Genomic DNA, 13,609 nt, shown 5'->3' on the forward strand with positions numbered 1-13,609 from the left:
CAAAACAGAAATGGCCAAAAGACACCTGCTGTAGGACACGGGGTAAGGAAACAGTGGAAATTAGCCATGGTAACGGGCTATGGTGTCACAGGGAAGGCTGTGTATTTACTGTACCCTTAGAGCCTCCAGCCATCCCCGGATTATACAACCTTCTCCGTCCAAAGTGACATGGAAAAGTCATCCATCACTGTGGTGCGTTTTGCTTTGAGAACATCACTGTATACCTGATTGAATGACACATTATGTGTAAGCGATATCAAATAGCTTGATTCATGTGTCTGCACTCGAGTAGTGTACTTCTGCTTCCACATGCACAGATAAGATACTGTATATATTCCTGAAAACATTAAGTATGTTGAACAGTTTCATGCAGACTGTACTACTTTCATAAGATACTGCTTACTGAAGAAAAAATATACAAGTGAAAAGGGTTTTAATTACCTTAAATGATTTATTGGATTTACTGGGAACATGTTTACACCAACTGATTTTTAGAATGTGTTTCATTTGCATGTGCCTTGCAGACAGTCTGATAATTAAATAGCTGTTTGGTTGCAGTATACTCTATGTCCAGCAGAGGGGTTGAAAACACATTAGGTATATATTGTACACTGACTGGCTATGCGGGACACAGTCACAGTACAATCAGTCTGTAATGAAATGTACAGTAAAATACCCCATGGTACATTAACAGACAGAGCAGCATGCTACAAGACTGTGCCAGTTGGGATCCAGGGCATTGTGAATTAAAAAATTGTGCTAACATCATGATGGCCCTAATCTGAACAACATGGAGTTTCAGTTTGTGTTGAGTTCATGGGTCAATATTTCCACTGACTTTGGTGCGTTCTTTCAAAAGTACTTTGCTGTCATTAGTTGAAATGAAGTGATATCATATGATTGGCTCCCTCTGATAAAGAAAATGAAATTGATACATAAAATCTAAGTTTGGGTAAGGTTTAATGCAACCCCGTGGTGAGTTGGTCTTCAGGATCGTTTCAGCATGGAAATTTGGAAGTTGAAATTGAGGGTGCAATACAGGGCGTTGCACATTTCAGAACGATGACTATTACCCAGAATGCCACAAGACCTGCCCAGGAACTCCACAGCCCTTTGCTCTGAGCTCAGGAAGATGGCATGGAATGCTTTGATGTGGCTGACGGTTGTTTTCGTCCGCCCCCCCCCCCCACCCCATCTCGCACCGCACCTTCAAGAGCTATGAAATATTTATCTTTCCTACCAGTCTCCGACTTCATGTTCCACCGCCTCTCCGAGGGTTCGCGTCACCGTGACATCATGAGTCTGCAGCGGTCCGGGGGGTTTCTCACGTAAACCTACCCCCGGACCCCAGGGTGGCAGACGGCAGCGGGACAAAGCATGCGGTCTTAAGTGGGTCAGGCGGAAAGGAGAGCGGGCCTGAGACGGCGACACAGGAGTGCGGTGAAGACAGGGCGCGGGGGGCCAAACGGGTCAGTTAATCCCGTCCCTGCAGGAGGGCGCATGCAGGTGTGAAGGGCCAGAGAGGTCTGGGATTAGAGACCAGGGGCCGCGACACAATAGAGGTGCGAAGTGGCAGAACAACAGCCCCAAATTTCTATGAGGGGAAGCAGACAAAGGCAGAGGAATGTGAGGTCTGGTGCTGATTGAGGGTCCTTAAGGAACCTGCTGAGCAGGCTTTTGTGCAGGGATGCTAAAGGAAAAGAGATAATGAAGAGGTTAAAGGAGATGCATACAGGACTAGATAGGTATTTATGGTTCACTCTAAAGCAATAGGGCTCACTTTAAAATACTATGACATGGGTATTCTAATTCAGGGGTTGGGAACCTTGGTCGTGAAATTACTTCTGGTTTTTGTTTCATTGGAACCCTTCTTTTGTGAATGGATTAGCATAATTATCACCGTAAATTAACTGTACTGGCTGCGAGCTCAAGGTAATTCATAGAATAGCTCTAATTCCATGGAACAGAACAACACAGCATGGTTGCATTAGGTAGTTTTAATTCTATTATGTATAATAGTTTAAATATATACATGTATTATTGACTGTCTTGAAAATGACCATGAAACCATGTACCTCTTCCTTAATTAATGGATATTGATAGCAATGATCTGGACATTTGGTCTTCTGTCAGGCCTGCTGGTTAATTCTTTAGTCCAATGTGAATATTTTCCTATGGCATCCTTGACATATGACTTTGAACAACACTACAAATAAGCGCCTGTCTTAACAAGTGTTTTACTCTTGTAATGACACTTACAATGTTTTTTTCTCACAAGTAAAACATATTAGCTTGTTTTAAGGTAGTATGATTGACAAGTTACATTTTCTTACCCCATTGGCAAGTCTTGACATGAGTAAAACTGTCTCACCTCAATATATATTTGATTAGATTTTTTCAGCAAAAAAGTAAGATAAATAAGAAGTCTTAATATAAGCTTCGAAATAATGAAACAACACTGCCTGTCCCATTGCAAACTGTTTGGCCATTAATAGTTCTCTCAGCCTTAAATCCTGCTTTACTCCTCTCCATGGATGGTTTAATATTAGTAAAATGTAAAAACAGGATTCACCTTATCTGTATGTTGTCCTAAGATAAAGAGTATATCCTTAAATGACTGACCTGGTTCATCTGCCGTCTTGAAGTTCTGACGTAACCCAATATTCACGTTTAATAACACATGAAGTGAAATTGGGAAGTGATATATTTTACGTGCATGCCAGTTTTTCGATTTTTCTTGCATAAATGGGAGTTCATATTTTTAAAACAGTTTTATCAGAACAGGGCTTCAAATCCTGGATAAACACATAAGTGGTTTATGTTTATTACTAGTGTTGCTTCAGGTTGTTGCTTCAGCTGTTTTTATCATAGCTTATAGTTTCATACATTGGTCTATCATACTAAAAAGATTAACATCTGACCTTGTCAATGACCAACATTTTTATATTTTTATAGATAACTCCTAAACAGTAATCCTGCTTCATGATTCAAGCCCCAGGTGTACACTCAGTGAGCACTTTATTAGGTATTTATTATACTTAGACGTATTGGTCTTCTGCTGCTGTAGCCTATCCACTTAGAGGTTTGACACATTGTGTGTTCAGAAATGCTCTTCTGCATACCACTTTTGTAATGTGTAGTTATTTGTGTTTCTGTCACCTTCCTGTCAGCTTCGACCGGTCTGGCCCTTCTCCTCCTATGAACTCTCTTATTGATAACACGTTTTTGCCTGCAGAACTGGGATGTTTTTTTTTTCTCTAGAGACTGTTGTGTGTGAAAATTACAGGTGATCAGCAGTTTCTGTGATATTGAAACCACCCTGTCTGGCATCACAGTCAAAGTCACATTTCTTCCCCATTCTGACATTTGGTCTGAAAAACAGCTAAACCGCTTCACCATGTCTGTATGCTTTTATGCATTTAGTTGTTGCCACATGATTAGCTGATTCAATATTTGCATTAACAAGTTGGTGTATACGTCTATTTAATAAATTGCTCGCTGAGTGTATATGAACACTGCTCTCTGCTCAGTGCAAAGATCTGAATCTTCCAGCCTTGTGACATGGTGACATCACGAAAGATGAAGCCATTTGCATGCTTTCACAAAGATCAATTTTCATACAGACAATTCCATTATTTAGTCTGCTGCCAACACAGAACTGAAAAATACTTGTGACTATGTACATCATACTCATACATCATGAAATAATTTAGGCAAAAATGCTTGCCACATATTACTGCATCACACGTGAGGGGAATGTTATAAATCCCTAAAACAAAACACAACAGCCATTAACAGTGGAGACTTGGGACAATCTGTTCAATTGAATTCACGGCATTATGTCAGCTCACCGGGCATCACCAGCCCTGGCACCAGATGCCTTCTGACATAATCAGCCAGGTGGAGTAGCTAGCTATTTATCATGCTGGTGTTTTCCTGGGTGCCCCTGGCTGGTGTATGCTGTGGAGGTGGCCTGGGTAAGGCTGCTGCCCTCATGAATGATAAATGAGCCTGATGGACCACTGGTCCCAATCCTGGGCCTTGTTCCAAGCCACAGGAGGAACGGAGCCGGCATCCCTCTGACAGACTGGGGGAGGGAGGTGAGTTTAACATGGGTGCAGAAAGACTGAGAGAACACCGTAAGTGTCGCTTAGGGATATGGGCAATAATGAAGAAGTTGGGCACATCTGTCTGGGTACAGCAATCACAAGAACTGCTACATTAACAGGTGACTTACTTGTGCATCGATGTCTTTCTTTTGAGATCCTTTGAGATAAATGGCAAAAGACTTTGATAAACCCCTCACTGAGATTCCTAAAAGCTTATTTAGGGAAATATAATTTCTTGAATGTAGATTGAGCATGGTATACATCATGAATGTAAAGCGCATACACACATACTCTCACACACTCCCACCCACATACTCCCACATGCACACACAAACATAAACAATGGGCTGGTAACGGTGGAAGGCCAGGCCCTATCAGCTGCTGGGACTCTGGGGACAGGTCATGGATATGGGGTGAAGCGCAGGGCATGCACTGCTTCAGAAGGAGTCCGCATGCCTCTGCTGCTGCTATTAGAGTGGGAGTCTGAGGAATGCGTCGGGACTTAGCATGGCTCATCTGCTGTCTGCTTAGCACCGTGTGCTGGCACGGTGGCAGATGGGGCTACTGGAGAACAACTCTCATTCATACTCATACATGAGCAAGTCAGGAGAGAACCTTGCTTGTGTCGTCATGCTTGAGGTCATGGACCCAGAGCTAGAGGTGGTGCTAGAGGGAACTTCCAAGCAGCCTCATGCATTTGAAAGTACAACACACGAATGATGCGCCCTCATGAAGTAGACAATGAAGTCCTCTGAATCGGCATGAAACGGTGATGTCCTATGCTATTTTTTTATTTATTTATTTATTTTTTTACGTCTGTTTACTGGAGTTTTACATTTTACAAATCACCCAATCAACATATGAAATAATTCCAGTACAATCCCCATCGCTGCCCTGCTCAGCAACATATCACCCACTTTACCAGCATCCTCCCAAGATGACCAAAACAGTGACATCAAGCCCAAAGAAATGCAGAATTGACATACAATGACCACATTTAGATCAACAAATGCAAAGTATAAATAAATATATGATATATATATACATATTTAAAACTTTACACTCATTGTTATCTTCATAAAATAACTCTTAGTTCTTAGTTCTACAGTACTGCACCAAACCAAGAAAGGATTAGGTTATGAACTCTCCCAGGGTTATGTTATCATAGTAGGTATGTCCTGTGACTTTAACTCAACAGATAAACAGGAAGCTTTTTTGGGGGGGGGGGCAGAATGGTTGGGTTCAGTAAAACCTTAAAACTGCCTTATGCAGAAAAGGGATGTGTGCTGAGTGATGTCACCCATCTGCCCGTGGCTGATAAGCAGACCAGAGACAAAGCCTGCCCTTCGGGGGCTGGGTGGGGAAGGGACATTTTTGGTGAAGGTGATGTCACCCACTCCCTGCAGGTGGCCTATGACTGTGTGAATCACAATGCGCCGTGTTTGCCTGTGAATGAGGCGGCGGTGTGGATGTGTGAACACCCCCCTGCTGAGACCCAGGCTCTGACAGGCCGCTTCTCACTGGGGCCCGGCTCTTTGGTGTGTATTTACACAGGCTAATGCGCTTGAATGCTGCTTGGATACTGCAGTTTAGCTACCCCCTCCAGGCATGCTGTTTCACGGGGGCAGGCCACAGTGCTTATCTTTTGTCCCCGCTTCAAACGTCTAATAGAAATAATCAGGGTGTGCACCCAAGGGAGCCAGGCTTCAAAAGTGCTGATTCATCACGGTTCGCTTCGGGAACCTGACGAGCACATACACAACAAAGCATCTTATACATTATTAATTTGCACTTTTTGTTTTAGGGTGCCACAATTACCAGGATGCAATTATAAAAGATAACATTAATTCATCTTGCATCTTTTTTCTTTTTTTTTTGACAGGTCTACCGTGAAAAGCGTAGATGTCAAGACACAAAATGTCAAAACTTTGTCTCACTGCTTGATCAAAAACGTGCCCCCGGATGCATGCACACACAAACGTGCACACTTAAATAAATCCCACCAGTGTTGGATGACCCTTCTGCCATGGACCGGCACGCATTATTCATCTAAAGTATGAATCCATTATGACATTAGCTCATTTAAAACAGAGTCTGGGTGAGTTATATTTTTTATTCCTAAATGCATTATACATGTGACGATATGCTATCTAGAAAATGAAGGCTTTATGTATAATCTTTGATTCCTCCGTGACAGTTGTCCTGTGAAGATGTATGAATTAGCTTTTTATTTTTGTGGACATAATTTGAGATTTTATGGAACATAAAGTACTCTACTCTGGGTTCAGATTATGCTCAGAAGATATTTTTAGCCCTGCGAGGCAGCTTCTGTGAGCCTACTTTCACTCTAAGGGCTGTCTTCCCTTCCTGCTGAGTTCAGCAGTGTGTGAGCCAGCCGTAAACAAGACCCCCGCTCTACCACACACATGCACGCACACACACGCGCGCGCACACACACACACGCAGTCACCAGGCTATATACACTCTCAGTTGACATTGCTCTTTTCGGCAAAGAAACCCATTGAACATTATCCATAGTTGCAGAGATTATGGTTTTGTATGTCACATGCCACCAGAGAGACTGAGGGTTTGCAGGTTTCAGTCTCTTAGCCTTATTATGTCACCTTGAAGTAAATAGAAAGCTTTTTGTACTTCTCCAAGTGGGAATTGCATTTCTATAGACATAGAGAATAACAACGCTGTGTCAATCAGATGGAGCTGCTCGTGGCATCTGGTAAACTCAAGCAGTAGTCTGATTTGTAGCAGGTCTAAACTAGGAATAATTTTCTCTCTAGCATTCAGCATCTTTGAACATATTTATTCAAACCACCTGGGAGAGGAACATAGTCAGGCAGACTGGAGAACACTTCAGATCACATTTGGCTGGTTTGAGAAATCTATTGAATGCTACTTCAGAGAAGAGGGGACCTAGAAGCATACTGTGATTCATTAAGAGATATGTGCCTGTGCATTCCTCAGACAGGCATATTGCCGACGGGTGTTTAACACTGTGAGGATTCAAGGGCGGCAGATGAGAGAACTGATGAGTTATTTTCATTGTGAAAGCAATTGGCATGTAAAAGATAAGTTGGGCTGCCGTTGAAGTGGCTCTTAACATGAAATATTAATCTTAATCCATATGTTCAAGAGGTTTCGGTATTAATTTTTAACATGGCAGGAGTTAGCGTAGTGTAGAATATCCCTATATGTGTTCTCCAGTGAGTATGCTCCAGGAAGTGTTTTTAAAAACATAAGCATGACAGCTCTTCTTTTGATGGTCATGAAGGGAGGTGAACAAATTGTGGGCTGTAAGTAGACAATCAGAAATACGCAAAAGTGATTTGATAGTTCGTTTTTGGTAGGTTTGGGACCCAATACACAACTGCATAGCCAAAACAGTATCAGACCTGATGCAGATGATTGAAGGAAAAAAATATATATTTAGAGACATGAGTGTGTATAGAAAATTACATAAAATACACCAATGTTTCTCTGGGGTCTTACTATCAATCTAGTATAATGGAACTACTGTATGTTGGTAAGAGAACTAAAATGGTACAAAGTCTTCTTGTGAGTGGTCAAAACAACTCTACTCACTCATTGACATTATTGCCTGATAAATTGTTGTGCACTGTTGTGCGACACTGTTGACATTATGTTTCGCAGAACGTATCACATTTCATGCCTACTGACGCTGGCACTAACCAATCAAATGCTGTTCTGGTCATGGCCTTCAGAGCCACACATGCTCCTAGATGTTCTAGAAGTCTCGCAGGGTATACAAAAGCACCGTCTTTACTCAGTAGGAAAAGAGCGATAGCACCCATCACATAAATGTAAAATGCATGAGAAAGTGCGTGTATTTTTCTGTTTTGTTCCTTTTTTCTATGAAAGGAGAGACCTTTGCACACCATATTAATAATTAGCGTGCCATGTGAACAGGGTTCTTTTCAGCTACAGGAGTGTCCTTTGATGTGAAAGCATGCTGATTTTTTTGATCAGTGCTTCTATTGATCGCACTGTACACAGAAATACCTTGAAAGGCTTTCCTCACAGGGCAATCTGCCCTGGTCACTTCACGCCTCAGGAATGTTTTCAGGTCTCTTTCTCTCTCATTCTCTCTCCCCATATCTCTCATTTGCTCTCCCCTTCCCCTGCTCTCTTCTTCTCTCACCCTCTCACTCTCACATCATGACCATCTGTGCCCGGTCCCTCCTATGGTGCCACCATGTTGTGGGCTGCAGGTGGCTTTCTCAGTCAAAGTTCATAGAGTGAGAAAGACCAGCTGGTTTTGGGATGACATCATTCTCACATAATGCTTGGGTGAGTTAAGAGGATAGGAGGCATGTGCAACTGGGTACTCAGGTGACCCGGACATGGAAGCATTCGATTCCAATGGCACTGCCATTGTACAGTTGAGTGAAGTATGTCCTTATTCGCTTCAGTATATATTCAGCTGTATGAACAGCTGTGAACAGATGCTATGTCAAAATGGAAAATGGAGAATTTGTGTTGCTAAATGACAGTAGTGTAGCGATACATCTACAGACCATATATCCTGCCGGCCTGGCTCATTGAGTGGGAAAAGTGCAACATTTCTGTAGCTATTTCTGTGACTGCCACACCTCTGCATTGCACAGGCACTGAATAAACATCAACTTCCTCACTTATGCTGGGCTGGGTTTCCAAACGTGTTTTTAAAAGTGTCTTTTTTTAGGACCTTACACACTCTGGAGGAGATGTAGTCTACATAAATTCTTCAACTTCAGAAGAGGCAGGCCTTCTTTGATGGAAACAGGGGACCTAGTATGTATAACCGCCTCTTCCCACACTAATGGGTTTTTGAAGGTCCACCCAGAGAGAAGGTATGCTAAATGCCCTGCCCTCTCGCACAGTGATGGATTGTTGTGGCCAGTGCACCGGAGAGACCTCCACAGCTCTTGCCGTTAGCTGGCTCTGGTGACTAATATAACCTCCTATCAGAAATGTACCTTAACTACCAGGGTGGGACTTGTGAGATCATATAGGCTGGCTGTAACCGTGAGGGAGTTCTCCTGCCCTCAGCAGAGTGCATCCATGACAAGATGTGTCAAGACAAGAGATCCCCCTCCCCCCATTGAATCCCCCCTTTGAATGAATACAGATGAATGTTCAAAGTGCTCACAAGAGCCAAAGGTATTCCTCCACAGTTATGTATTCATTCCTAGCCATCATAAAGTGACAGTTGTTTTATATGTATATTAGTCTATTCCTACTTTTTTTCCCGCACCTGGAAACCTGTCAGCAGTTCAAAAAATGATTTCCCCCCTTCAGAGTGACAATGAAATATTGACAGTTATATAATCTGATTCAGAGCATTTAGGGCATGAGGAAATAGGATGTAACTTCATATTTGCAGCTCAGTATTAATGTCATGTGGCACAATTGTTTATCATCCAAAGTAAAATGAATCGAGTGGGAAGCTCACATATTAGTGTTTCTATTGTCTTATTTATCATTATCAGTATCAGAGTTATCCACATGGAAAAACACTATAGCTATAGCTTTTCTATACAACGAAGGAATTTCTCTATATCTAATAACTATTATCTAGTTCGGCGTTGCAAACATTTTATTAAGCTTTTCTACAGTCTAAGTGTTTCACTATCTAACCAAGGTGGTTCATCCAGGGGTCAGACATTAAAAGTCCTGCCACGTGTTTCTTCCACCCATGAACTCAGCCAGCTGATTTCACTAATTAGTTCTACCTCCTGGCTGATGAATTGTGTTAATTAGTAAATATTGGAAAGGACTACTGGGGATGATTTTTACCACCTCTGGTCACTGAAGTATTTATTTTCTATTACATGAGAGATACTAAAATTAATCTTTCAAATGAGTAGTTAACTTGTATTATTTTGCAGGCAGTAACCAGTGTAATTTTTGATTTTCATTTACTGAAACTACTGATGTGATATTGTCATCATGTGCACAATAAAGGTGTCCAGAGACCATGAAAATTGTCTGGCCACATCATCCAAATGGTCATTTTCCAGTGGCAAGCAAGTGTTGCAATTGTTTTTCATGCATAATTATTATTTTAGATGTCTTAAAATACATACTCAAAATATATGAATGTACACTTCATTCAGGAGTAACCCTAAACACAAATAATGAAAACTAATGAAGAACAAATATGGAACCTTGGCATCGTACAAGTATGTGTCACATTTAAATGAAGGAAAACAGTAACTCAATTGCTGCTGTATAGGGATGTAATTTTCAAATGTACTAATTAATTGGCAGTAAAGGCTTTCAGATTTATGGAATGAAATACTTTTCCAATCTATTAAAAGTTGGTATTTGCATATACAGTTTATTTTTATTCAAATGTGCTGCACTTTTAGTTTTTATTTCTTTTGATGTTTTTTTATTTTCTATATTTTCTATATTATGTATCAATTGGACTCCTTGAAAATGAACTTAATCTTATTATTTTTCTCATTAAATAAAATTAAATATTGTAAATACTTTTGTTCACAATTAAGCAATGGGAATACACTTACTCCATCATAATGCATAGACCAAATGCACAGAAAGATAATTTGTCTGAAGCACTGCCCCCACTGACATGCATGCATTTCCTCATCATTCATGTGGCATGCAGACGTTACGAGGTGTGCTAAGAGTCTTATGCTGGAATTCCCCTGCGTTGTTTATGTCCCGTCGTGACTGATTGACAGCACTTTTGTTTTCCCTGTATTAGGGAATCTGACTTCATCTCAGCCCACAAGGGGGGTCACGTAACCAAGCCTGGAGGTCATTCGGCGCATGTGACCCCCTCCTTCTGCATTACACTGGGACGCCAAGACTCAGAGCACAGCCCAGACAGTGGACAAAGTAACCCTCCCAATGCCCCCCTCCTCAAACCTCACGGCATGAGGTCAGCGTAGCAACCCCAAGAAGAACATCTCTCTAAGCGGTTTGGGGACCTTGAGCTACGTTTGAGTTTCTGCTCTGGGAAAGTGTAAATTTTTAATGGAATATACATTAAGAGGCATTCTTCGGTTGATATATGATTGTTTTGCTCCAGCTTGTGTTTCACCGGGCTCTCCTGTAACATGGGGGGAGCGGCGCTTGATCAAATAAGGATTGACTGATTGATTTTCTATCGTTTGGGCTCTGCTCCAATTAATTATTCAATATTACGGCCGGCAACACCTTGAGCATATTCATTACTGTAACTTGGCCTTCTTTTCATTGCCATGGCACTTGTTATATTCAGAAGAGAAATGTGAGATTCATTTCAATAACTAAAAATTTCACATCACAAAAGAGAAGATGCTGAGGTTACACCGCTGATATTATCTGTGGATCTCTGCGCCGGAGAGGATTTTGCTTGGCGTGGACGGAGAGGGACAGACAGAGACGACTTTCTCCGCCTCGCCGCGGCCTGCGGGTGACAGCGCAGTGATGTGAAACGAGAGACGGCCATGTCTGAGGTCACTCCCTGATTACCTGTCCCCACGCAGGGTCAGATGACCCTTAAATGCGTTGTTTACACTTGTGCCTTTGATTTGCGGCCAGCACCACCGCGCAAAGCACGGGAATATTCACTCCCTTTATCGAGTTATACCCATGGAGGGAATGATCCCGTCATAGCCACAGATGATAGAGATAAGCCATCAGAGTGGATGCAGAAGTCACAGGGATGCATGTTTAATGAGGTAGAATGAAAATTGTACTTATTTGCAGATTGATGGGGGTTAAGACCCATATGAAAAACATGTGAAAATCCCAATTCTTTTTTTTTACATGTGAATTAAAATAATAAATGAGATGTTGCATGTGAACTGGAGATTTTGGCATGATTTTACTGCAAGTTTTCCACATGAAAAGAAAATAAGTCACATTGAGTCATTTCCATCTTCACATGTTCATATCACTGACATTTTAAAATGTGAAAACAACACAATATAGCATATGTTTACCTTTTTCTGCTCTCATCATCTAAGTGGGATTATTTTTATAATAATGTACTCTTCACATGTGATTTACAAACTTTACAAAAAAAATTTTTTTTCATAAGGGAGGATGGACACTGAAAAAACTCTGGTTGGTTTCAGATGTGAGGGTGACACCTGACTTTAAAAGCTGCTTGAAATAGGGAGAGCAACTCAGAATTAGAGGTATTTTTGTAAATGGGCACGACACCATACAGTATAGAAAAAATATTTCACGAATAACAGGAAACATCTTTATTGTTTGCTGCTTGTTGGTCACTCAATCATCTGTACATAATAAATCATCGCAGTGTATTTACATATGCTGGAGATCAATTTTTTGTTTTGCAATTACATGGTTGGTGACACAAAGTGATTGAAAATAAACAATTGTCTCCACGTGTTTAGACCTATGAAAATCCAAGGGCGATTCACTGTCTCAGTTAAACCCAAAACAATATTGTTCTTTTCTCCAAATTGTTAATTGAGACCATTTTGGTTTTTAATAGTAAGCATCACTGAAATCTGTATATAGCAAATAATTACCGAATGTACATTTAGGCCCATGGTCCATATTTGGCATGTTAGAGTACAGCTGCTGACACAACTATAAAATAAGCAAGTGTTATTATACCTGACTATGCTTTTGCCTTCAAATTGATCACAAGATGACTGCAATGTGTCATCTTGTCAGTTTTTGCCCTATTGTTTTGGAGGTAGAAAATGAGTGCTGGTTCATGCTGGTTACAAAGAACGAGCGGCTCCTTTCTTCACTCTGGGGTGAAAGAACCTTTCATCATGCTGGTGGACATCAGGCTGGTTGCACTCGCACTCTCGGATATGTAAAATAAATCTGTCAGTTACAGTGAGTGTCTCAATACATTCATGAAGTTTAAAACCACTCGTTTCAGAGAATATGGATCTATCCATTAAAGCTTGTCAGCCTGTACCTATAAAATGTATTATTAATGTAGTTCTGAGATAGTTATCAGAAATAAAAACACTTCATTCTAAAAGGAATTAATATTTCATGGTTGATTTAAGGGTGAGAACATGCTCTCTATTAGAAAGTTGTATAATTTACTTTAAATGTGCAAGTAGGGCTTTAAGTAACTTGTACACTTAAGCTTTGATGAAATCTAGAATACTATCCTCTGGATAGATTACCGGCCTGTGTCAAGCCTGGAGGTTTAAACCAGGCCGTATTTCCTAGTCTCTCAGTAACCAGGTGAAAATGACTGATTTCTGCTTCTATTAAGTGAATATGACTTGGTATGGAGCATTACAAAAAGCTTTCACGGATGTAAATAAGGAACCATCCCTGATTATGCTTTTGCACACTATGTCTAAATTGCTGTTAGATCCAGCAGTCACACATGACATGTCATGGCTCTAATGTAATAATTCCTTCATGTCCTTGCCTGATTTAAAGACTTGTGGATAATCTTGTAGCATACTAAGTGAGCAATCAATCCCAAAAGCCTTACTGTATTTAACACTGACATGAGATAGCATGCT

General features: G+C 41.0%; 1 long non-coding RNA gene across 1 annotated transcript; it reads left to right on the forward strand.

Moving 5' to 3' along the window:
• Positions 1–5,836: 5,836 nt before the first annotated feature.
• Positions 5,837–11,836, forward strand: LOC133121750 (uncharacterized). Its single transcript, XR_009708062.1, has 3 exons — positions 5,837–6,207; positions 8,827–8,915; positions 10,855–11,836. It is a non-coding gene; the product is annotated as an uncharacterized LOC133121750 (long non-coding RNA).
• The last annotated feature ends 1,773 nt before the right edge of the window (positions 11,837–13,609 follow it).

The sequence above is a fragment of the Conger conger genome, chromosome 1 (assembly GCF_963514075.1).
Source record: "Conger conger chromosome 1, fConCon1.1, whole genome shotgun sequence".
In the NCBI taxonomy this organism is placed as follows: Eukaryota; Metazoa; Chordata; class Actinopteri; order Anguilliformes; family Congridae; genus Conger; species Conger conger.